General features: G+C 46.2%; 1 protein-coding gene and 1 pseudogene across 2 annotated transcripts in view; both read right to left on the bottom strand.

Annotated features, from left to right (window-relative positions):
• The window catches only part of Trappc9 (trafficking protein particle complex 9), a 461,796-nt gene that overhangs the window by 119,716 nt on the left and 316,776 nt on the right, over nucleotides 1-25,304 (bottom strand). The gene's annotated exons all lie outside the window — the stretch shown is intronic.
• Nucleotides 15,430-15,495, bottom strand: LOC114625935 (annotated as a pseudogene).

The following is a 25,304-nucleotide window of genomic DNA, read 5'->3' as shown; positions in this document are numbered from 1 at the left end:
ATTTCTTCCTGGAATGCTCTGTACTTCCTCTCCAGAATATAAGAGGTTGCTCCTTGGGACCTAGTACAAAGCTACACCTTCCAGAAGCATCTCCCACTTCTGACCCAGAAGCCATCTTTCTCTAGTCCCTCAGCTACCCATCCATGTACGTCACTAGGCTTCTGTGCTGATGTCTGAAGATGGTTCTTCCTGACCAGTCAGGAATTGTCAGACAATTCCATGGGTACACATCTAGGAAAAGGTGCTCTGGGTTGTACCAGACCCAGGGCCTACCTGGCTCATTTGTTCTGACTCAGGAAAGTCTGTAACCAAAATTCCTTCCAATGTTTTCAGAATTATGACCTAGTGAGAACACAAGTATGTACAAGTATAAATAAGGAAACCATGCGATAGTTGTTCTGAGAACCACCCTCCCAAGTGAGAGTGTGTCTTTCCTGCAGAAAAGGCTGCCAGCTCCCCATGAATCCATGCACCACATGGTCTGAACTGCCATGGTCCACAGCTTGTACTCTGGGTCAGAGCAGGACCCTGCCAGTGGGCTTATAGAGACAACCGGGCTAGACCTAGGCCCCCAAATATGATGCCCCATTCACCTTCAATGGTGTTGTGACATTTCTTCATGGCTTCTCCCAGATGGCCCACAGCATGGTTGGATCCTTCCTCCCTAGGATCAAAGCTGACTTCAAACATGGGCTCTGGTGTTTCTGCTTGCTTGTCAGTTTCCTTACCACTGATCCCTTGTTTTGCCTTCTATTCCTCCTGCAACAGGTCTTGGGGATCAGGTAATATACCCCTGAGGTCTAACTGGTGTTTACGATTGGTTTGGGACTGATAAAAAAAAAAAAGAGTCCAGTTTCACCTCCCTCTGTTATGTAAGCCTATGTAAAGTACACAATCCACCTGAACTCTGCTTACTCATACCCTGGTATCAGTGACACCACGTAGCAATGCTGTGCATGGAGACAGATGAGGGAACAGAGAAGACATTTGCCTCTGCCTGGTCATGGTTAAGAAGCGCCGTCACTGTTTTTGTAAATGTACTTGATTTTATCATAACAGCTTTTTACCCACAGTTTTCCAGTCTTAGCTGGTAGTAAATTCTAGAAACTTGCATGAAAAGTTATGCTGAGCAGAGATCATGTCTGAAAACTATCCCAAAACCCAGAATGGATGAAGCTGTGTCGTTGCCTGCAATGACTCATCCAATAAGATGCACACATACCAACAGCCACTATTTTAGGTAAAGGTGACTGAATCCCTTGCCTTCAAGTTCAGTGAGGGAGAGTGGAGGGGAAAAAAGAGGAGAAGAAAAGAAGGGAGAGCAGAGGAGAGGGAAGTGGAGAGAAACAAGTAATCGCAGGATAGCAGGATCATGTTCAGATGAGCAAGCTGCCTAGAGGAGTGTCTACCAATGAACAGTGGTGGTGGGTCTGAGAAACAGACGTGCCAACTCATACCAATTTTCACAGATAATGGCAACCTAGACCCCCTAATGCCACTCTCGGGTCTCTCTTGGACCTTGTGTGGCTGACTGGTCTCCAGCAGTCTGAGCAGTACTTGAGTCCTTCACTTAACAATGAGCCCCAGTCTGAGTCACCATTTTAGCATGCTCAGCAGTTCTCTTTAATTCTTCCACCTACAGGAAGCTGCCTTTAAATCCAAGGCAAGACAAATGGTCAGGCCCATCTTGTAGAGCAGAGAAGGGGCCCCTTCTGCTGCTGGGAGCAGACACTCTGGGCCAGCTCCATCAGCCTTTAAGCCTAGGCCTTTAAGGGTCAGCATTCACCTAGATAGGGATGCATCTCTGTAGGTATAGCATGGCAGCTGAAGTGTGACCTGAGCCGTGGCTGAGGCTCACGGTCCCTATCTAAGCATAGGAAGAGCACAGTTCCAATCAGAGCAGAAGGATGAACAAGCAGAAGGCATCCCTGCAAAAACTGTATGAGCTTCATGGGGACAGAGAAGACAGCATGATGGCAACAGAGACAAGTCTGAGGTCATCTCCCAGAGTCCTCTAGCCCAGAAGGCTGGGAGGAGAATTCTCGGACTGCAGCTTCTGGGAGGGATGGAGAATGGGAAAGGCACATGCCCTGTGCTGTCTCTATTATATAGAAAGGGCTTACTGCTCCAGCCTGCCTAGCAGGGAACAGGGGACCTTCTCAGGTGAAGACGGGCTCCTTGGGCCATTGGGGGATGACAGATCCAGGCATGAGCATGGGGTGGGCATAGGATGAGGGAGCACTTCAAGTAAGGTGAATCACCAGGTGAAGGTTGGTGAGAAGGTGGGGGAGGCCATATCGTACCCCCACCACACCCCAGCAAGGGCCTGTTGTGGCCACCTCTCTCCATCTACCACATCCTGGGAAGTCATGAAGAGCCATGCTCCTAAAGAATAACAAGAAAGCGCTTCTCAGATGCTGGGGAACAGCAGCTGCTGAAGAGCAAATCCAAAGCACTTTGCATAAACCAAGTGCTTTAGATGCAGATATCAATACAATATGAGTCTGGAGAATGATAGCATTACTCCTGGTGGCAGGATTAAGTGTGATTTAAAAGTTACTTTCCCTTATCTTTCTAAAATGAACACATGTTATTTCTGGAGAGGTTAGGGGATACTGTGAACAAGAAGAAAGGCAATGCCATTTCAGAGTGGTTGGCCAGGAGCTGCACTGAGATGAGACACAGGGCCAGGCCTGTGCCTACAGGGATGGGGTGGAGGGGATAGATTGGGACTGGCAAAGGCGACAAACAGGAGAATCGGCTAGAGCAAACAAAGCCCAACACCACAAACACTGGAAGTCGGGAGAAAATGCTGGTAAGGGAAAAGGATTAAAACAACAGTGGCCTGGAACAGCTCCCGGCAGACAGGCGGGGCCGCAGATGAGAACATTGGGCCAGCACAGTGTGAAGTGGAAATGTTCACATAAATGTCACATATTATTACTGGTGCCACCGCAGCTTCTAATCGAGTTAAGTTCGGGTGATGAAGCTTTCTCTGACTAGCACTTGACAAGGCCATTGCTGTGGAGCTGCCACTGAGGCCCTTCTGTTCCCTCCGGTGCCAGATGAGACTGGAGAGACAGACAAGGTGAAAATCGTGTTAGGGACACTTGGAGTAAGAAGGACCCACTTCCTGGGCTGGTTTGCACCTTTGGAGGTAGAAAACAGAAAAGTCAAGCTTGTAAGAGACTGATTCAACTAGAAAAGTCCTCCAGCAATCTAGCTTAATACTAAAAAGACCAAGCTGTTAGGATATAAACATCAGAGTCCCCAGTAATACGGAGTTGACAATTAGGGACAAGCAGTGGTTTACTAACTTAAGACAAAAGGCAAAAAGAAAAAAAAAGATTTAAAAAAAGGCAGTTGCTTCCTCCACCTTATTCTGACCAGTCTTTGGGGGTCTTGGCCACATAGCACCTCCTGTCTCCTGTCAACCCAGTGCTCCCTACCAGAGAGAAACCCGGCAGCACAGGGGTGGTTGGAGATGGCAGGGTGTGGGAGAAGGGCCCTCCCAGTACCATTCCTTCAACCACATAGAACTATCCCACGGCACATTTTGAAGGCAGAAGGTGATAGCTGAATAAAGTATTGTAGGTTCCTGTCCCCCTGCCTTTGCTACCTTTCAGGAGTGACCCTGTCCTTCAGCATCTCTGAGAGGGGCTGAGAGACAAGAGTGAAATAAAATACTCTTTTGCACTCAAACAACAAGGAGGAGATAGAAACAGGCATGGAAGTGGGCAGACACCAACAGAGTGGGCAGAGAACTAGACACACAGGCACGTAGGCAGGTAGACAGAGGCTCATGGTGCCTCTCCAGACTCTGATACAGACTATATTTTCTAACCCCTCTGACTGTGAGATGAACCTTGAGAATGAACCAAAGTTCAGAATGAGGCCATGGAGGGTCCTAGAAGGGGTTGCTCCTTAGCTGGGCCTGAAGAGGCAGGGCAGCCTAGTCAGAGGTGCATGGGGCAAGTGCTGGACTCAGAAAATGAAACAAGGAAAAAGGTCACAGAGCCCATGAGGGGGCTGGCAGGTTTCACCATGAAGGGCAAGGACTCCCCAGCCCAGAGGCTCCCTTTGCCCACTGTCCTGTTTCCAGGGTAGGTTCTGTTCTGCCCACCTAGCTCCATCCTGGAGCTACTGTTGTGAAGAGGATAGGACATAGGTTGCTCTCTGGTTGATGCGTATCTTGTATCCCTCAGTCCTGTTACCCCATCCACTGGGCCTCTGTGCCCCCGCAGTTCAGGTGGGCACACACTCACTCAGAAGAACAGAACAGCATGACCAGATCTAGTAGCAATTTAATACCCAGTGTTACCCAGGGGCTTTAAACTCATAAATCCTAGAACTGAAAGAAAATATCCAAGTTCAAGGCAGCAACAAAAATGTCCCCTTGGCCCAGGAGACCAGACCTGCCAAGCAGTAAGTCCAAGGGGTCCAGACCTAATCACCTGACCCAGCTTCCTCTCAGGCAGACAGAAATAGAGAGCACATGGTAAGGGACACACAATAGCCTGTGGCTCCAGCACCTGGCTTCTGTTGTTTCTAGGAAAGGCCAGATTGAGCCTGAAACTTCCTATACATTTTAAGTGATAGGTCTATCTGAGCTGGACTGGGCCTGCAGGCCACATGCTTGAGAGTCTCTGCTTAGTCAGTTAGTTGGCATACTCCTGTATGCACCTCCTGCCCCCCAAGTGCTCCTGAGAGGGACTTAGTAACCAGCACCCAGGTATGGGAAACCTGGTTACACTGACATCCCATACCTCCACAGCAGCTCTGATGCTCCAGCTCCTTACACATCCCCTGAGTCATCGCTGTGGATACTGACACAAATTACTGGACAGATAAACAGGGAGGAAACCAAAGTTTATTTTAATTGCGGAGGGTTTTTTTCCCCCATGTTCTCTTTTGACCAATATTATCATCTTCATCATCTTCATTTTAAATTTCATACTGTGAAAGCCTCAGAATGCCAGATGGAAGGAAATGAAACACCATAATGAGATGGAGAGCGACTCAAAAATTAAAAGAGAGCAAATCACAGACCCAGCTAGAGTGTGCCTGCTCCCTCTGCAAAGAGGGAGCACCCAGCTGGAGGACCACAGATGCTGGCAGGGTCCTGAGATGGGGCTATAGACCAGGCCCATGACAGCTCCATGGTTATCCAGAGAGCCTTCTCCACGAAGGCATGACCAGAGAGATGTGCAGCTATTTGCACCCCTAGCCTCACATCCATAGAACTTTGAAATGAGGACCCCTGCATCCTCCTGCTGCACAGCAGGTGCTTACTGAGAGTCCTGGGCTACCTCACAGCAGGGCTGTGGACTGATTTAACTGATCCTCCTAGTTGAGGGATACACTTCAGCAGTGAGGTTGTGGAGGGGAGGGAGAAAAGGAGGGAGGAAGGGAGGAAAGGAGGGAGGGAGGGAGGGAGGGAGGGAAGAAGGGGAGAGAAGAGCAGGAAGAGTGAGTGAGCCTATTCAGGAAGAGAAGGACTTGTACACCTTCATGAGGGAGGAAATGAGTTTATGGTCCAAGTTCAGGGCTTCTAGGAGATTCACAGACAAGTCAGGTACCTTATTTTGTAGCAAAGTGGGGAGGCACAATAGTGAAGTCATAACACCAGGAGAACGTCAGACATGAACTGTACATCTTTACTTTCAGTGGATGTTCTAAAGCTGCAACTGGAAGTAAGGGGCTCTCCTTGTGTTTATAGGGTGCCAGGTTCCATTCCAAAATGAGACAACCCTCAATAGAGGGAGGGAACAGAGCACAGGGCAAACTAATAAGATGAAGGAGAAGGGGTGTGTGTGTGTGTGTGTGTACATTGCTTCTTATTTTAAATAGGTTCTATTTTTGTCTTTCTTTCAAATAGAGTAAAGCTCAGCTATATCCCTTAAACCCATCATAATCAAAATATAGTACAGGGAGGTTCTGTCGAGTATAGGCACTTGAGTTAAACAGACTGGGACTCTAGTCGAGTTCTGCCCATGGTAGCTGCATGACTTTGGAGGAGTTATTTAACAGCTCCAAGCCTCAGTCTCTCGTTACGCATGCATGGTGCATATGTCCCTGTGTGAAAACATCAAGACAGTGTGACTCAGCCAGGCTCTCCGGGGTCTCTGATGCCACTTGCTCGCTTCCCTCACCGCGTAGCCACCCTTCTGCTGCTCTCTGGTTCAAAGACAAAATTCTCTTTGAGAGCTCCAAGTCTACTTTCCCAGATTCCTTGGCCATGGGGAGCCAGTTCTTTGCCCCTCCTGATAAGGAGAGGAAGGCGCTTGACAGCTAGGCCTGATCGCTGTGGTATTAAAAAGGCAATATCAAGCTCATTAAAATACAAAAGGCCACGGAGAATGATCAAGGAAGAAGAGAGAGAAGGTGCAGATGAGAATATTAAACCTTATCTCCTTACAACACCAAGACAGAAACAAGGGAAGAGAATATTAGGAATATATTTCTACTAATGAACTTTTAAACTTTAGATAATAATCAACAGATTCTCAAGGGACAGGGTGGTGTTGGTATAAAATCTCCAAAGCTGATTCAAGAAGGAATTTTAAAAGTTCAACACAGAATTACATATAGCACAACAATTTCATCCCTAGCTACATGCCCAAGAGAAATGAAGACTTCTCTGTCCGAGGCCTGTGTGTAAACACACCCAGCAACAACATCCATAACAGACCAAAGGGGGACATGAACTCACTGTCCATCAACTGATAAACTGGTGGGTGAAGCATGCCATAGCTACACAGTGGAACTCGGGTTAGAAATTAAAGCGGCAGAAAGGCTGACCACAACATGAGAAGCCCCACGGCCGGCCAATGTTCTGAAGAAACAGGCTGGCCACAAAACACCAAGCATCAGTTGAGCCCATTTGTCAGGAATGTCCAGAGAGGGCAAATCTATAAAGTCTAAAAGGAGATCAATGACTGCTGTGGCTGGGAACCGACTGGAAGAAAAGGAGAGAGGACTGACAGGACTCTTTAAGGAGGTGGAGTGAAACTCAAAATTGATGTAACCGTGGTTTAAAGCCTTTCTGTGAACACGCTGGAAGCAGTGGGTTGTGCCCTGTAAACGGTGTGTAGTGTAACATGCTAAATATGTCCCAACAGAGGAAGCCACTCTTTAAAAATAAAAGAGATGGCTATTGACCCGATATTAATCTGTTACCATTACCAGTTTTCTTCAACAGACATCCAACATACAACCACACGCTGCACAATGGTCCATGAGGTCATTCAAGAAAGGGAGAGATCGACTCCAAAAGTGTTTATTTCACCACGACAGAGAGTACCATGTTCAACAAAAACCCAGCAGCCAAATTGTAGGCGGAAGAGGATCCCTGTGGACCTCTCTCCAGGTTCTGGCTGAATCTACTTAATGCAATGGCTTTTTATTATCATCACATACTACTGAAACAGCAATCACTAGAATGAAAACAATTGCATGTGGAAACACACTATCCTTTCTGATGTATACTGTTCAGGCACTTTTTGGATTAGCATAAGTAGAATATGAATCTGTTAACAGTAAATCCATCAACTTGGCTATGGTGGTTTGAATAAGAATCCCCCCGCCCCCCACTGGATCACAGATTTGAATGCTTTGTCATAAGGGAGTAATGCTACTTCACAGGGATTAGGAGGTGTGGCCTTGTTAGAACGGTTGTGGCTTTGTTAGACAAAGAATGTCACTGGGGGTGGGCTTTCAGGTTTCAAATGTTCAAGCCAGGCCCAGGATCTTTTCTTTCTTCCTGCAGCCTGCAGATTTGGATGTAGAACTCTCAGCTACCTCTCCAGCACCAGGTCTGCCTACATGCCACCATGCTCTCCACCATGATAAAAGACTAAACCTCTGAAACAGTAAGCCAGCCCCAACTAAATGTTTTCCTTCCAAGGTTTGCTGTGGTCACAGTGTTTCTTCACAGCGATAGAACACTATGACAATGGCACTGCTGGCCTCATGACCTGGGGAACTAAGACTGCAATCAAAGCTGCCACTGAGGAGACTTGACTTCCCATGAAGAGGGCCATAGATGGGCTGAGGTCTAGCCTTCAGCAGGATAAGACTTTAATCAGGTGCTTGTGACACAGGCAAGTATAGTATTGATGAGGCTGCACCATTGGCTGGCCTTCAGAGGGCCAGAAACAAAAGTAACAATCAACACAAGCCAGAAGTATCTAAGGGAACTGTAGATACTCCCCATGCCTGTCCCAATGCACCTTCTCTTCATGGTTCACAAACTCTTAGCCTGCTGAGCAGAGGTCTATGGATTATCATACCATCCTCCCTTCATACCCTGCAGGCATCTAGACCAAGAACTACACATCCTCATTGTTCCCCTTTCACCTGAGGCCTGCAGCCAGGGACGCTACCTCTCTAAGTTCACCTTCATCATAAGAACTAGGAAGATGGTCCTTATTCCTCACAGAACAGGACAGAAGGATATACAGAAACAAAGGCAAGTTCCCTAGTCAGCAGTACAGCTATTGTACATCTGTCTCCACTGGAAAGACTATAAACCATGTCCCAGTGACTAGAACATAAGTGAGCCTAGCTGAGGGTACCTGTTTTCTCTTGTCAGCTCAGCTTCCTGGATAATGAAAACATAACTCAAAGAGGCTTGAAGACAAAGACAGGATAGGAGGCTAATGTCAAGTAGCTGTCAAAGTCCCCAACCTTTACATCCTCCACCATTCACCTGGTTCACAAACCTCTTCTGGCACCTCTTCTGTTGATATCACTACATTGACAGTTCTGGGGATGGTGGGTACTAAGCCTAGAGTTGAATGCCCAATTCTTGGCAGGGCACTTAGCTCTGGTGACAATCTCCTTAAGCCTTCAGTGACCAGGGGAATGCAAATGTAGACTATGGCTCCACCACTACTTGGTTCCAAGCTCCAAAGCGACTCTTGTTCCTAATCTTTACTGAGGGCCTTGACTGGACGGAAGTGCTCAAAACTGTGATAAAAGCTCAGAGCATTCTTCCTGAAAAGTCACTGAAACTGAAACACAGGAAAGCCACATGAAGGATGAAAGGCTTATTCTGGCCATGGTAAGCTGGTTCTATTACTTCTGGGCCTGTGGTAAGACAGGACATCATGATAGGAAGGCAGAACGGTCCTCAAAGCAGCTGGAAAGCAGAAAAAGCAGCAGGAAGGGCCAGAGACAAAAGATGCCCTTGTAGGCAATGCACCAGCCCCCGTTAGGAGGGGGACTCTGAACCCAAACTGGATACTTCAACTACCTGCCCATCAAGCTTACTGGGACAAGAATTTCAGTAATCAATAAGCTTCCTATTCTCTCCTTCCTTCCTTCCTTCCTTCCTTCCTTCCTTCCTTCCTTCCTTCCTTCCTTCTTGATTTCTTAATTTCTTCCTTTCTTTTTTCCTGGGCAGTAAAAAAGGAGGAAATGAAGCATCTCTTTGAGATACTTGATTTCCTCTCGACTCTTAACACATTCAGCCTTGTAACAGCTGGCTCTTTCTGCTCTCTGTGGCTAAAGTCACTGCCATGTTACCGTTAGAATGAGTTAACAGTGATCAGTGCTAGTGTGCACCTGTCATTCTCTAAGTGGCTTTTCTTTCCAGTGACATATCATCCTCACAATGATCTCAAGAAGCTCTTCTTTCTCTTGTTATTACTAAGGAAGAATTGGGCTCACAGTTTAAGTGACCCACCTCACTTGCGACATTAAATAAGTCAGGAAATCACTGCCAGAACCTGGGTCTGTAACCAGAGGGCCAAGGCCAATTCTCGAGACCCTCTAAGTGTGCAGTAGCACAAAGTATGAATGTTCCAAAGAGGTCCTGAGACGGTGAGGTCATGGGACCCTGGATTACTGCTTAGAGTGGCTCCCTCCTGCTGCCGGGAGCAAAGTCCCAGCAAGTGTGCCAAAGGAACAAGAGAGCACAGGGAGGTCAGCAAACAGAACAAGAGAATGGGAAGATGCTATGATGTGAAAACAGTCTGGGTGCAAGACAAGCTAGGACTGCAGGGGACAGGTTGTGGGGACGGTGGTGGCTGTTAGAACAGAAAAGTCCTGAGCATGTTCTGGGTGCCACACCCTGTGTGTGTGTAACACCTTTGTTCTCTAATTGGCTGTCACAACAGCCCAGACTGATGGATTCTATTATTAGTCCACTCTTCAAAACTGACTCCTAATGACTTGTGGTTACACCATGGATTGTTGCATCCCTCAACCCTCATCAGAAAAGACTCTATTTGCAGTAGATGGTGATTAGCACAGACCCACAACTGCCCAAAGGGTAGAGACTATGAGACTGCAGAGCACTCAATCCTAAATGGGGCACCTATACCACATTCATCTCCTCCCAAGGCTCAGGGGTCATTACAGGAGAGGGAGCAGAAAGAGTGGAAGAGCCAGAAGTGACAGATGAGTACAAGAACAGTGTCTTCAAGACACAGCAGGACAGCTGTGCATGTGAATTCACAGTTGTTGGGATAACATGAACAAGACCTGATCAAGTCCAAGCAGGATCAAATCCCAGCATGGAGGGGAGAGGTAGACACAAAGTCCTACTCCTAGCTGAGGAGCTACTGGCAATAAGTAGCTTCTGGGGGAGGAAAAGTCCGTTTTCTTTAAAAGTGTTATCCTCTTTATCTCTATGTGGAACCACATAAACTCTAGAGGAAAACCACCTGTCCAAGAATATATGTGTTAGGTCCAAAGTGCACTCCCCAAACCACACCCCACCTCCACCCTTCCATCCCCTACCCTGCCACCCAAATGGCAGTGCTAGTGACAAAAGGACTCTGATCTAATAAACAGAAGGACTGTTATTGGGTAAACAGAAATGTAAATCCAGTATTCCTCAGCAAATCTCAATAAGGCAAACTTCTGTTTACCAGAACTTCCTTTAATCCCTTAATCCAACTCCAAAAGTAAACTACCTCAAGCAGGGGCATCTAGTTCCTAGTTATTCTGAACAGCCAGCATCACAGCAAAGATTCCCACCCCCACCCCCCCACCCCCGCTGCTGAATGTCAGATAGTCTGCTTGCTCTTCCACTATGTTGCTTCTCTCCGCCCACTTCATCCCCCACCTAGAGACAGCCTTGGCAGTCTGATTCCCAATAAACCTTTCTTCTACCCATGGAGTAGTCGATTTTAAAGGTTTCACAGTTCCCCATGCCCTCTATTACAATGTAGGCAAAAAAAACCCCCCCAAAAAAAAAAACAAAAACAAAACAAAAAAATACACAGTTGGGTGGGTAGGGAAGACAGGTGCCTCTTAGAAGTCTTAGAGGGAGGAGTTAATAAGATCAAAGCACATTGTATGAAATTTTCAACTATGTCTTTAGAGACTATTAGGGGTTGGGGTACAGCTCAATTGTACAAAGATCGTCTAGCTTGTGTAAGGCAATGGGGGTTCAGTCCCCCAAAACAAAAAAGTTTAATAAAGTATTAATAAATAAATAAAGGGGGTAAGAAAGAAAGAGAGACAGAGAGACAGAGGCGGGGGGTAAGGAGCCAGACTAGACATGAATTCAAGCGGACTAGGGTTGCTGATATGACCATCTCTAAAGGGTCCAGGGCAGTGATGAGTTCCCTGATCTGAGAGGAAGAGAACTTGAAAGGGCAAATGGTTATCTTGACACAAAGACAATAAACTTAAACCTTCACCTTGCACCTCTATAACCATCAACTCGAAATGTACTTCAGAGCTACAAGCAAAACCCAAAGCTATAAAAACCTAACAAAGAAAACAAGAGAGTGTCTGTTGACATCCCTAGGTTCAGCCAAAATTTCTGAGGATCAAAACCAAATGTGTGAGTCATAAATCAGAAACTGATAAACTCACTACATCAAAATTAAAATATTCTGCTCTTGGAATCAGGGGACATAAACCACACAGGAATTGAACAATTGAATATTATATAAATTTACAGATGGAAAATAAATACAAGAAAAGGCAGAGAAAAAAGTGGAACATGTTCACCCCACTCTGTGTAGGAACGACATCATGGCACACAGCAGGGAGGGGGATTGCCCTGGTGTGAGCAAAGATAAATATCTAGGATCTACATTGTGTCAATGTACACTGACATACAAAATTAAAGGGACTGGCTCTGCAGGTATTGCTTCCCATTCACCGGGCTACCAGCAATTTAGATCCACCAACATATCTTGTCAGTTTAGTGTGATACTTTTATTAATATTAGTTTGGTAACTTGGCATTCATGTGATTTAGACAAATGATTTCACAAATAGAAGGCCTATAAGCATAGGATTCTGTAGTTTCTTGTATGATACACATTCCAATCTTTTTTTATTATAGAAAAAAGTGGAACATGTTCACCCCACTCTGTGTAGGAACGATATCATGGCACACATTGGGGAGGGGGATTGTAGACAGTAGAGATTAAAAAACAGACAAACAAACAACAACAAACAAACAAACAAACACCCCAAAACCATTGGTTGCCAAACCTTTGTCACAGGAGAGCTGGCCACAGAGAGCCAACTGTCCTCAGACCTTCAGATGGTCTGAATAAGGTAAGGGACCATGTGCCCCAAGAGAGATTACCTCTCCCCAAGGCCATAAGAGCCGCAGAGAAGAAAGCAGACAGAGCTCTCAGTCTATAGTCATCTTAAAGATGGACTCTTAGACCTCATTATAGCCCATCTGACCTTGGCTACCAGGCACAGAGCCAGAACAGAACCATGAGACACCATGGTGTGACCCAACATCTTAGAAACTGAAAAAAGCAAAACAAAACAAATGGGATGGCCAAATCCCATTTTAGGAGCCTCATTCATGGGCACAGCCTCCTTGATGGCCTTGGTATCAGACCAGTCCCTGTGTAGCTGGCTCTGCAGTCTCACTGAAGGTCCTTAACTGAACACACACACCTTCTGTCTTTCCCTGTTCACCCTAGAAGAGAATATCTTGAGCCAGTTCAGAAGAAATGACAATTCACTGGGAAAAGGCCTAACATCTCTTCTAATTAGTCCAAAGAGGCTGTGTGGGGCTCCAAGAGTTGACAGAGAAAGGATGAAAAGATGGGTGGACAAAAAAAAACCTTCTGAAGTATGCCACTGCTTTGGAAAGAAGAGGGCAAACTCGTTGTGCATGAAGCGCTTTATACTCCAAAGATGAGGCTTATCCTGTGATATTCCAAAGACAGTAGATTTTCCTTATGGGAACTAAGAATAACTTAACTACAATTAGTCCCAAGAGTAACAACTGCTTTTGTCCACAGAAACTTGGACCAGCCTTGGCTGTGAAGGTTGCCATGGAAACAGCATGTTATAGAAGGTGCCATGATCAAAGACACAGTGAAATAACTGTCTTCGAGGCCTCTGGGACTGAGATAGCCTGGGGAAACTAACTGTTCTAGGGTGGAGGTGGAGGGCAGAAGAGCTAATGCTGAACCTCAAGATGCAGTCTTCAAAGATTTATCCACTGGACAGCATGCCGACTTCTATGGTCTAGCACAGGAGTTAGCTCTGTTGTCAGACAAATGCAAACCAAAAGAGGCAGGGTGTGCTTCAGAGAAAATACCAACCTTGAAGTCAGGCTAGGTGGGGGGCATCAGAAGAGACACTGCATAGTGACTGCTGGTACCCAGTAGATCTCAGGAATAAAATGAGGTGACAGGGATTAGGAATTTCTTGGGCTTGCATCAGTGGCTAGAGTTTAAGGTACTGAAGAACGCCTCCTTTGCATGGAAAGGCATTCCAGGAATTCCAGGTGCTTGCTGGACAGGCTCTGATCCAAAGAAAGGAAATTGAACAGATAAAGCTGACATTCTGCAGGTAGAAGGTGGGGGTTTCCAGCTCCCCAGACAAGGTCAGTGAGGGGCAAGCCCTGCTGATAAAGGGAGTCCTCCATTTTGCACCGAACTCAGAGGAGCTATCTGGACATGGTAGATGGCGACCTTAAATTAGCAGCAGTTTCCTACACATGGGAACTAAACTTAGGAATAATGCTGAGCAGAATAGCAGAAGCAAAGGTGCCCTGCAGGATGGTGTGGCAGGACACCAGGGGGACAGAGAAGCAAGGAGGAGTGCTCACCACTGATGCAGACTGCATCCAGACAGCTGACAGTATGGTAACTGGGAGGCTCAAATAGTAGAATTTTCAAGAGTCCTAGGTCAGTCTGAGATACATTATGAAACCTTACCTCAAAAAAAGTAAGTAAGTAAGTAAGTAAGTAAGTAAGTAGAGCCATCCAGTGTAATGTTAGTGGCAAGAGAAACCCCATAAAGGACCATGCCCTGTGCAGCCAGTTACAGACACCCTTAGGCTTTCTGTGAGGAGCTGAAAGGGGCTCAGCACTAAGCAAACTTGACTGAGTGAAAATTCCAAAGTTTTCATGGTGAACAAGCTTCCCCAAACACAAGATGGCCAGCATGGGAGTACAAGTTACTTCAGCAGCAGTCTCCCTCTGCTGAGCTTCTCTGCACAGGTTTGAGTTCACCTAGGACCCATAATGTGCTCTGCAATCTTCATGTCCAAAGGATCCAGAGGACTAGCTGCCCAATGAGTGCTCCCAGAGCCCAAGCATACTAAAGATACCTTGGATGTTGGTGAAAACCAAGTCGAAACAGGCAAGAGTTGTGTTCAAATCTTTCCCAGACAAAGCAAGCAAACCCAAACATACACCAGACCATGATGCTGGGTAAAGGACCACGGTAGTGCTTTGAAAACTAAACATAGCTTGATAATGCAATATAACGTGTACCTCTGTCAAGAAATAAAGCCTCCTGTGTAGTACACACACTGGAAAACTCTCAAGAAAAGCATTACCTGTGATACCTCCCTACCATAGCTGCAGTCTTACATATTTCCAGTCACATACACAGGTATATGCATTATTCATGTCAGCTAATTTTTATGATGCTGGCATCTTATTTCAAATGGTACTTTGTATCTCTCCAATTCCATGTATTAGGTTGTGATATTTATGTTCAAAGCTGAGCCCTAAGCTGGGTCTTGATGTTGGTGCTCCCCTGTGGTCCCGATCCTGAGAAACGAGCAGCAGTTCCCTAAGGCTCTGTGGCAGTTCTCAACCTTCCAAATGCTACAACCCTTTAATACAGTTCTTCATGTTGTGGTAACCATAAAATTATTTCATTGATATTTCATAATTGTAATTTTGCTGCTGCTATAAATCATAATGTAAATATCTTATTTGTTGCCAAGGATCAGCTTTGGCTTGGCGAGGGGTTTCTAGTGAAGAGGTGTTTGAGAGCAGCAAAAGAAATGACTTGAAGTCGATCATGGGTACAAACTGACAGCCTTGTGTTTTGCTTAAGATGGTTCTCCAAAAAGCTCTGCAAATACCTCTTGGCTCTGCAGTCTGTTCCAGACAGCTTTCTGCTTGAGACAGCTCTCTGCTAAAGACAGCTCTCTCATGCTAGAAACAAATTCTAAAAGTTCTCTGGAGAGCTCATGGCTTTTCTGACCAAAGTCAGAAAAGCTGCTAGAAAAAAAATTTGAAAAGAACTATGTTCACTTTCCAAGCAGTTATCTCTGGGTAGCTATCTTACAGACCAAAGCCTGGTCTTTTATTTACATATCAATCCAGCCATTTATTCCAGGTTCCCTTTTGATTGTCCCATGAATCAGCATCCTTAGCCCCTTGATTCCTAGAAAAGGACAGCAAGTATATATTTTTTTAAAACATTTCAAATGAATTCAGAGATCTGTCAGGCTATTTAAGCACAGACAATAAGCTAGCTAGGTGGGATCCTGTCCTGAGATTACCATTCCTACCATGTCTGGGCCTAAATTCACTTGTCCCAGGCTGATCCTAAACTCAGGAATCTGCCTGTCTTTGTACCTTTCTGACAACCTGGCTCATTAGTGCAGCTGCCTTTGTTCTGTTAGGTCCATGAAGTTCCTCATACCATTCATATTGCATCCTTATATTTTGAGAAATTATACAGTCTTGAACGCACGTTTTCAGAGTTCTTTCCCACAGCCTTAAGGGCTATTCTGAAGGTCACAGCATTTATCATTTTGCTAAGGCCATTAGACACACTCCCACTTCCTGGATTCATACTGACTCTGATTATCATGGAGTCATTAACCTTGGCAGAGAGGACATTCCCCCAAAGAGGAACATAAAATATATAAACAAGCCTTACAAATAGCAACCACTAACACTCATGGAGGCCCATGCCCTGTTAGCTCTGTTCCAGGGGCAAGAACTGTGTCATACCATTTCTTGTGCATGGCCATGTAGGACTTGGCAATTTGTGACACACACACACACCCAAAGGGGTCTTGACCCATAGGTTTGGAACTGCTCCTCTGTGGGAACATATGTGACACCTACCGCTGGGGGTAGGGGGAATGCAGGGCACAGGTAAGCCATCAACAGAACAGAAGGTCCATTACAATGCCCAGAAACCAGGAGGATACATAGCCAATATTACAAACTCTGTAAAAGCATAATTTCTTGACTGCTATCTAATAGTCAACTATACAAATGTACCATAATTTATCAGTCAAGCCCCATTGTCAGATATTTTGTTTGCTTTCATATTAAAAACAACATATAAGCATCCTGATGTCCAATACTTGATCTGAGGTTTCAAATACTTTTATGAGAATTGATTCCCAGGAGGGAATTGCTCTCTAGCTCCAAGCCTTCAAGGCTATGTGTTAGATGTGAAAGGGTGGCTTTGTGGTAAGGTTAAGATGGTATGTTTATCCACATGGAAGACTGAGCATCCATGTAGAGAATTGAAAAGTAAGGGGCCAAGGTGACCCAAGGCCCAGAAAGAAAGCATTGCCTCATCTTCAGGTAAAGGAAGCACTGTATCCTCCCAAAATATCCCAGACAGGCACGATCCACACCTACCTAGAGACAAAAAGGTATGGAAATAGGAGCGCGCCCTAACCAATGTCCTCAAAGTTGTCTTCATGTGGCTCCATGCCAGGCCCAGAAGTTATGAGGCAAAGGAATTGCCCAGGCTGACACCAGGCCTGGTCTATAAGTCCCACTTCTGATCAAGCAGCTAAATCATGTTTGTCAGATAGCACGGGCACTTCTGCACAAGCTCTTACTATCCAGACGGTGCTGAATGAGTGCTATAATGTGGGGTTGTGCACTACTCTCTGCTCCTCCATCATCTTCTAAGCATCTTCCACCTCCTTGTGTTTCCATCCCTACATTGGAATCTACCCGGCATACCACAAGGAATAGACCCATCTCAGGCACATTGCTGAGTCCATAGCACCAGAGTGGTAGCTTCAGTAAACACTGCAAAAGAGTGAACAGCTACATTAGGAAACTGCTACATCAGACATGCTATTCCCTTCTCTCAACTTCTGTTACTGCCTGTTGAATGATGTGTCTGTCCTCTCACAACAAGGGGATTCCACATATCTAGTTCAAGTCTTATTATGGGTAAGAAAATCACTTCTTTATTAAGACAAAAATAAGTAAGTTGCCTGAGACTGTTGGGTTCAGAAAACCCAGTTTCTATGCATGCTACCAATCAAATCTGTTCCACAACATTCATGTGTGCTGAACACCATGCATACAACCATCACAACAGACAGACAAGTGAGCTGGAAACCCCAAAGAGTTTATACCAGCAGACCCAAGCTGGAGTTGGCAGAAGCTCTCTGATTCTGGGGGAAAGGAGGAGAACTTGGCATCTAGAAGCTTCTGTGCCTCTGTCTATACAGTGCTAATAGTATATATCATTACAAGAGTATTAAATCTGGTGAAGATTAAAGACCATCAGCAGGAAGAAACCAGGTTGGGTGTGAGGGAAGGCATGAGAGCAGAAGCTTCACCTCACCTCAGCTTCCCAGGCATGCTGGGAGTAGACAATCCACATACTTGCAAATGTGAACTCCTGTGTCCTAAGATTATGTAATGAGATTAAGACTCCAGACCAAACACAGAACCCGAAACAGCAGAAGGGGGATGGCTGGCATCTAAAGTCCAGACTCAAAGGCTTTGGGGCTCAGGATACTGACTTCAACCCAGGTGGCTCTGAACAGTAGACAGCTCATTAGCATGACAAAAATTCACACTTTAAATCCCTCTTGTGGTTTCAAGTGCCATCTCTTCTCTAAACTTCATCGGTCAGCTGCTAGGATGGAAAATGAGAACACCAAGCTGAGTAAAAGCAGGAGGCCAGGATAGAGGTGGCCTGAGAGGTGACTGAGCAGGCCCACATCCCTCCCTAATTTCTCTAGGAATCTCCTGATGCACAGCACACCCTCTGCCTCTTAGTTGTTGCTATGAAAAATATGGCCACCAGCTTAATGACTTAAATATATACATATCATCTTATGGTCCCAAAGATCTGCAAAGGAACCCAGAGGTGATGTTTCTTCTGTATATCCTTAGGCAAAGATTTACCTTCTTAGCTCTGCAGCTTCTAGGAGCCATCTATATTCCTGGGTTGAGAGTTCAGTCCCATGTCTTTTCATTCCTATCCCTTCTGACACACCCTATGTCCTCTCTCATCCTTAAAATGACCCCCACGATCAGTCTGGGCACACCTTGACAATCAATGGCTTCTGATGCATCTTAGCATCCTTCAGTTGATACACTTGCAAAATCCAGTGTTCCACAGAAGAAGCATAGCCAAGAGCTCTGAGATTAGAGTGTGTGCATCTTGGGAACCAGTAACATTATTGTGCCTCCCACACTTATGGAGCATTTGCCCCTGACACCTAGAAATGTGGAAAGAGAAAAGAAGATTCATGCAGATGACTGACAGAAGCATGGGGGAAGAGTGACAGGGGAGGTTAGCACATGGAGGACACAGAAGGCAGCATCTTAGGAGGCCAGCAAAGTTCCTAGCAGGGAAGCTACCTGGAGTGGTCCAGAGCATGAGGGAGAAATGCTCAAGAGCAACAGATGTAGCACACATACATGATACATGGGGCTGGTTTACATCTGATTCTACCGGAGCATCAGAGAGTTGTGACACTCCCACACATACACACACACACACACACACGGTGGGGGACAGGGACAGAGAGGCGTGTTTGTGTGTGTGTGTGTGTGTATGTGTGTGTGTGTGTGTGAGAGAGAGAGAGAGAGAGAGAGAGAGAGAGAGAGAGAGAGAGACAGACAGACAGACAGACAGACAGACACCCACCCACCCATGGCCTTAGGGAAGAGAAATCCCCAAGCCATGTAGTAGGCAACTCTTTTATCTTAAAAAAAAAAATTGTGATGGTGAGCGCCCATAGCTCAGTGGACATCAGAGGCACGTTGGACAGATTTACTACAAATGTGCAGAGCTGAATCTTGAAAAAGATGCAGGAACAGTTTCTTAAAAGCAGACCAACAAACAAAAAACATTAAGAAATGAAGTTAGGCCAGAACATGGGACAACTGGTGCACATAGCAAACTTGAGGAAAAACAATTTTGATAGAAGCTGCATTTTTAACTTCCCTAAAATACTCAACATTTCTACCAAGGGCCTCTGACCCCAGTTATCAATGTATGCTCTTGAGAAGATCAGTCAGTGAAGGTAGGGGAGCAGTGCTGTGCAAAGACAAACCAAACTGCAGGTTCATTTATCCCATGGAAAATGCTGACACAGACTCTGCAAGACAGGGGATGTGCCAGGCTGTCCCTGGCTCCCTGGCTGTGTCAATTCTACACCATCCAAGAAGCTGTAACCCTCTATGTCCTGGCTTGTGTAGTCCATAACCTGGGGACTCCTTCTAGCCACCAGGCAAGGAAGATGGCTCATTTAGGGGCAGACCTAAGCTCCTAGCTTAGTGTCATGCATGTTGAGACACTTAGAAATGACCATTCAGTAAAGGGAGTATTCACAATCCTTGTGCATTCTAGAATGTGTATCCTGCTTCTCCTCTCAGAGGCATTAGCTCCCCATACTCAGAGCCCTTAAAAAGTTGTCTTTGTTCAAGTTGATCTCAAGGATTCAGTAGCTCCATGGCTACCAGCCACCCCCACTTGAACCCTCTGTACAGACTCAACCTGCATGTCTCTCTCAGGGTCAGAAGCTAGCTCAGGGCATGGGGCTACAGAGGGGTAGCTGACAAGTGGCCTTGAGATGTCTTGTAGTAGAAAAGGCTGTACCAAGAACAAAGGAAGGTTTCCAAGGTGAAGAAACTTCACCCCTGGTCTCCAGGAGCCCACAGCTGACACAGCTGACTAAGATCTCCCCCATCAGACTGTCCATTAGCATTTATCAGCCATGAACTCTGCTCCTCTGTTCCAGAGGCCTCCCAAACATATAGAGCAAACACAAACAATACAATTACCTTTTAGTCATAAAGAGCAAGCTGTGCACTGCGTGTGGAACGGACTTGCAAGGGATGACTAATGGGAGATAAAATAATATCCTTTGGTCTAATTGCCAATGCACAGCAAAGAAGCAAAGCACGCTGACGTGGGGCCTGTGCAGCATACATTTATGTGTGCTTTAGAACGGGAAAGCCATGGGACTTGTTAGCTTTGAAGAAACACCCCCATTCTACAGTGAACACTTCTACAAAGTCAAGGAGAGTATTCTGGGCAAGAGAACCAAACAGCTCCCAGCCACTGCTTAGAGGCAAGGGCTCCAGGACATAAGGAAGAAGCCTAACCTGATAGCATCTTCTCCTAGAGGGTAGCTGGACACAGGGCATCGCCATGTCTCATAACCACAGAGAAGAAACTAGACGCCACATGGTTTGTATTAAGTACTAGCAGGCCAGGTTTCTGGGGCATCACAACACAGAGCACAGGATGCCTCTGGTTCCCTAACATCTCAGTCTGACAGGAAGAGAGATGTCCCCCGAAATGTCTGGGCCCTCTCACACCTTCCCAACAAGGCCTGTCCTCTGTTCCCACTGAGCACATCTGTTTCAGTAGCAATGAAGGATTTGTTAGTATGGGACTCAGCTTGCAATATCTCTTTCAGAATAGCCTGATGTACATGTGATGTTTTGTTTCTGTCCTTTCAGTCTGTCCTTCTGGGTGGCAAGGGGCACGTGTCTAGCATATGCTGGGTGTCCACAATGTCAGTCCATTTCTGGCTCTGTGGCATCACCTTCTTGAGAGCAGTCTGGGCTGTTTTTCTATACTAGTCATGGCCAGCTGAGTCTGCTATATGCTCAATAAACTCTCATTAAGTATCAAGTATCCTGTTTACCCCACCAAGTTTCATGTCCGCATGTCACAGCTAATGTACATGGCTAGGTCTACGTGATTTTCACAGCTCTAGACATGACACACTACTTAGTATATAATAATTGCTCCATTAAAGTCTCCCAACAGAAAGCAAACAGCACAAAGGAGGCCATAGGAGTCCACAGAAGAGGGAAGCATCCTTTAAAGAAGGCAGGAAAATTAACTCTGGAGGCTGGGCTATAAATTACAAGGTATGCTTCCCCTGAGTACACAGTAAGCAGAATGCATGACTGCCCCCAGTACTCAGTGTTCCTGTGTACACTCTTGACTTGTTTGAACCAGCTGACAGTCCCAGAGGTTTCAGAAACCACTCTCGGCAGCTTGCTCAGGAGCCCACATGGTCCTCCCGTTTCCCATCTTCCTCTGCTTTAGACCTTGCCTGTCTCTCGGGGAGCATGGGAACAGAATGAAATCAAAACACAACAGAGCGAAAAAGCCAACTGCAAGGGGTGTGGAACTGCAAAGAGAGACCAAGGCTGCTGTAGGTCAATGAGCCCCTGAGCTATTTGTTCCTCCAAAGTGACCTTCCCAGAACTAAATGATGCAGAATGGTGTCATTTTCAATTCCACTGCCCTCCTCCTGTAGTGGGCATCAGGCTAAGGTACCAGCAGAGAAAAAGGAGACAGAATTCCTATCAAAAGTGGCCCCAAAGGTCAGTCAGACACCTAAGTGAGGATGGAGAAGATGGGTCTCTTCCAACAAAGGCTCTCAAGGAGCCATGGATGCTCATAACACTGATAATCCCATATGCCCTGTGGACAGTGTCACAGAGGAGTGAGGATGTAGTAAAGGAGGTAGGTGAATCTGGATAGGGAAGCCAGAGAGAAAGCACGCCCTCCAACCCACAGTCTCACGCTGTGTCGCTTTTGCTGTTGCTGCTTCTCTTTTGCTATGGACTGCTAAACTAGAAACAGTGGAGGGAACGAGGTGAAGAGTGTGCATGCTGGCTTTGCCTGTGAATGTTCTGTTTAAATGTGATGCCAAGACACTTGCTGCCTTTGCTACACAACCACCTGCTGATGTCACCACAGTGTGGCTGCTGAGCCCTAATCACACACAGGGCGGGGTCTTTACACTAACTCTGTTCTTCCTTGGAACACAGGTGACCCTGAAACCCAGCAGGACAAGGCCAGAGGGACAACAGGACTCAGCAGCCCTTTGCTGAATAGCACAGGCACCCAGTGACCTACATTTAGAGCAGACACCCCCAAACCAACCTCACCTGCTAGGTTTCCCATTCTTTTTCAGAACTACCAACACAGGGGCATGCTCTAAGTGATCCAAGGTAGAGAGTGACCATTGCTTACAGATGAGCTCCCAAACACCAGTGAGGCCCTGTGTTAGATGCAGGACACCTGCCCCACCTGCCCCACCAGCCCTGTAAAATGCATGCTGCCTCACCCCCACTTCTCCGCTATCAGTTGTTTTCAGGGAGGTCAGAAACATAGTGTGCACACATAACGGGAAGGAGCCTCTAGACGAGCTCTGGGCTCATTGCTCCTTCTGTGAGTTCTTAAGCAGAGATAGCATCAGCAGTAGTACTGCACTGGGACAAACCATGAGCCAGCAAGAGGGACATTTTAGCGCTTATGTGCATGTGTGGTGTGTATAAATACATCTGCCTGCCTCTGGACACATGTGTAGAGCACATATCTAATATAGCTACTAACAAAGTGGAAGACTAGTGAAGCATCCCCAGGCTGGCCTGAGGCCTACCCAAGTGCCATGGCTCAGGAAGGCACAGAGGTATCTTGTGGGACATCTCCCACAGAGAATGACCTGTGTGTAAGAATGACCTTTCCTTGTAAGCTCAGTTCCCAGGCTGGTCTGTGGGTATAACTGACTCAAAGTCATGGTGTTCTCAATATCTATATACCCTAGCACAGGCCCCGGCTCCTGGTGGGAACCTGATTCACAAGTGAACAAGTCATCAGGACTCTCTGCAGGAGGTGTTTACACCTACAGAGGTGTAAACACAGGCCTGTGGCGCCAGTGGGACCTGCCCTTCATCTCATCTTCCTTGGGAGCCATCAGGGGTGATGTGAAAAGGATCCTGGAGAAGGCTGCATGGAGTTGAAGGCTTTTGATAACACTGACAGGCTGTAAAGTGTGGACATGCCCAATACCCAGGAGTCGGCGAGTGCCCAGTGCAGAAAGTTGTGGGGCAGGCCTTCTCCATTGCTGGCACCAAGCACCAAGCCTTGGAGGCCAAAATAAGCTCATCTCGCACACAGCTGGCTTTACTGCATCTACCTTGGGTGGGTTCCAGTGGCTAATAGGTCTTCTGAGTTAATGTGACTTCTCAAAGACTTTCGGAACTAACACAAATTAAATGATTCCATTATACCAGCCTCATTTTACTTTGGTTCTGTCACCAATGGTTTGAACAGGCAAGCACTTTACTCTGTGACACTGCCTTGTTATCCAACTTCCAGGCCAGTTTGCAACTGTGAAGTATTTCTTTCATTATGTGGAAAAAAAAATGTTGTATAAGCCACAAGCCAAGGAAACACACAGACATGTTCTTTTCTGGGCAATAAACAGTTGGCTGACAAACCGCAACATGTCTTCCATGAGGCAATCTCCCCTGAGAACCAGGAAGAGGCTGGCTTCTGCCTTATGAACACATGTAATCCCTTGACTAACATGTGCAGGTTCAGGTCATTCCCACTCTCCCATGAGCATCCCTTTAACCCCCTTCTTTCTCCAGTACACTTTAGGAGCTGAGACCCATTCCTGCTCTGAAGAGCAATCTGCAAGGTGGAAAAAAAATGCCCAACTCCACATAACACCCCCACCTGTGAAGTTTTGAGGTGGACTGAGCCCACAACTCCACACAGGAGCTGTTCTGCACTGCACAATGCTTTCTCCTGGCTCTGCCTAAACTTTTCACTGGAGGAAATGGCACCTGAGAACATGCAGATGCCATTCTCGGAGGGTGGTCCTGGACTTCAGGGTACATAGGCTACCTGCTGCAAACCAGCAAACAAAAGGGTCCCTTCCTTCAAACCACACAAGCCCCAGATACAGCAGCTGAACAAGGCAATAGAGGGGGTGCTGGCTTTGTATTGTAACTTACTCAGGACACAATCTATTCGAGCACACACACACCACGGACAGAGCTGTGACTCAGTACAACTCAAGTCCCTAGTGTCACACAGAAGAAAGCCATGTGAAGACAGAACAGAAACAGACCTAGCTGGTATGCTGACATCTTCCAGAGGTCATATAAGGCCAATGAAAAGATCCTTGAATCTGACTGATCTCAAGGAGGCTGCTATTACTTTAGGAAGAAACAGAGAAAAGAGAAATCCCTGAGGAGCAAGCTTGATGTCACCAAGGGCCACAACCAGCAAAGCTCCCAGCTGTGGGATTGGCCTCCTCAAAGAAAAATTCAAAAAGAGACAAACAGAAAACATGCAGGTTAAAAAATTGATTTGAGATATGTCCATTTCTTGAGTTTTGATTTAAGAGATGTCATGATGTCATGAAACAGTACATTGAGACAACTGGAAATTGCAAGTGACAATGTATTCAATGATGAGGGAATGTCCGTTTGAAAGCATGACACAGTACCCACTCCTATGATAGTTAAATATAAAGCTGTTCATGGATAAAACAGGATGTAGGGAAGCCAATTTGGGGAGGGGGACCAAACTGCTAAGCGTGCTACTCAAAGAAGCAGGCGAGGAGCACACAGGGTTTCAAGACAAGATTGGCATCTTATGAACATTTCTGAAGATGGTTTTGTCATAGCTTTGATTTTACCCTTGAGACGGGATGTCGGACAGGCCTCAAACTCAACATGTAGCTAAAAATAGCTGGCAACTTCTAATCTAGCTACCTCTACCTTCAGAGTTGTTTAGCAGCACTCCTGGTTCATGGTAGACTGGGGATCGAACCCAGACCACTGTGCTTCCTATGATGCATTCTACCAACTGAGCTACAACTCCAGCTCCATGACAGAGCTTTTGAGGGTTAGAACATCTTATGATGGCTCATGCATCAATACAGTGTGGTGAACAGCAACTTTCTTTTAGTTGACACTTGCAGGGTAGATGCCTGGCCCTGAGACACGTACATGCAAACCCTAATCCTAACCCTAACCCTAACCCTAACCCTAACCCTAACCCTAACCCTAA

This window comes from Grammomys surdaster, unplaced genomic scaffold (genome assembly GCF_004785775.1).
Source record: "Grammomys surdaster isolate TR1022 unplaced genomic scaffold, NIH_TR_1.0 224, whole genome shotgun sequence".
Lineage (NCBI taxonomy): Eukaryota > Metazoa > Chordata > Mammalia > Rodentia > Muridae > Grammomys > Grammomys surdaster.
Note: the sequence above shows the minus strand (reverse complement) of the source record. Positions and strands in the feature narration are given on the sequence as shown.